We start from the raw sequence: 345 nt of genomic DNA on the forward strand, positions 1-345 counted from the left end.
ACCTCCTCTCCCTCTTCGAGAATAACTGAGCCATCCTTGCCCCCCCACCCCCACCCCGGGGGCTGGGGGGCAGCACTGTGTGCCCCTGCCCGCTGCAGAGCTGGGACCCCCACACTGCGGGGGCTTTCTCAAAGGGCTGCGATGGGACAGAGGGGCTGAGCCCTCCCAGAAGCACAAGGCTGTACATAGTGTAGAAACACTACTGCTCCCCTGAGACTCCCCATATTTAAAGGCAAGTGCATCACTGCAGGGCTGCCCGTGCCCCCCATCAATGTGCAAATGCTGCTGCCCCTTGTACCGCACGGGTCTGGTGTGGGGTGCAGAGCTCAGCTCCCACTGCCCTCC

This window comes from Corvus brachyrhynchos, unplaced genomic scaffold, assembly GCF_000691975.1.
Source record: "Corvus brachyrhynchos isolate BGI_N302 unplaced genomic scaffold, ASM69197v1 scaffold141, whole genome shotgun sequence".
In the NCBI taxonomy this organism is placed as follows: Eukaryota; Metazoa; Chordata; class Aves; order Passeriformes; family Corvidae; genus Corvus; species Corvus brachyrhynchos.